General features: G+C 49.2%; 1 pseudogene; it reads right to left on the bottom strand.

Annotated features, from left to right (window-relative positions):
* Positions 1-267: 267 nt before the first annotated feature.
* Positions 268-898, bottom strand: LOC103728325 (annotated as a pseudogene).
* Between the last annotated feature and the right edge of the window lie 142 nt (positions 899-1,040).

Here is a 1,040-nt window from a genome sequence, read left to right on the forward strand (position 1 = left end):
CATAGTGAGTTCCAGGACAGCTGGGGCTACAGGGAGACCCCGGTTCAAAAAGACAAAAAAAAATTACGATTTCTGGCTTTGCAACAACAACTAGAAAATCTACAGTCAATGCTGGGCTCCATTCCCCAAAGAAAAAGAGAAAATGGGGTTTGGGCAGGAGAAAAGCCTCTGGAAACACAATGTAATCCCTCTCTATCTCAACTGTGTCCCCTCTCCCATCCTACCTCACTGCCCGAGACAGAGGCTACAGGTGAGGTCTGACCCCTAGTAGGTAGCTGGGTTTACTCTGGAAACTGACCTTTTCCTTGTATTCCTGGTCCAAAGGCTTTGATCCCACTGGTGTCTATGGCAGGCTCCACCTTGACTCAGGTGGGGAAGTGTGGCACCAGCTCACCACCATATTTCATGATCAGCGTGTACATGCCCGCTGTCAGAGGCACATAGGTTACTGCGTAGGTGCCATCTTTGTTGTTCTGGATAGAAACTTCAGCTTTTGCTCCAGAGTCTGAGACAGCTTCCAGACCCAGGGTCCCAGGCCCTGCTTCTGAACAATCAACACTAAGGAGTCTGGCTTCACCCACTTTCCCATGTTTGAGTCCTGGTCCTGATGCTACAACCTTAGAGGGATCGAATGGCATTTCAACATCGGCTTTGAAGGGGGACCCAGGAATGTGAACTTCTTCAAAGAGAATGTTGACAAAATATTCCCCAGGTTTCGTGGGAAGGTAAGAGACAGAGCAGGTCCCATCACCATTGTCAGAGCATTCAATTTTGGCCTCGCATGGACCTTCCACAGTTAGGCCCAAACCTCCAGTACCAGCTCCTTTGGTGTCAATGGTGAACTCAGCAGGTTTGCCAACAAGACCACCTTTAAGGCCAGGACCATGGGCCTTCACCTATTTGAACAAAGAGTGTAAGTTAAACCCTATCTGAAGCTGGGATCACTACCTGCTTTCAACACTTGTGACCCCAATCAACACTGAAGCACTCTTTAGTTAAGTGGCCTGTGTCCCTGGGGTGCCTCTCTCTCTCTCTCTCTC

This window comes from Nannospalax galili, unplaced genomic scaffold (genome assembly GCF_000622305.1).
Source record: "Nannospalax galili isolate Female #2095 unplaced genomic scaffold, S.galili_v1.0 C48575105, whole genome shotgun sequence".
NCBI lineage: Eukaryota > Metazoa > Chordata > Mammalia > Rodentia > Spalacidae > Nannospalax > Nannospalax galili.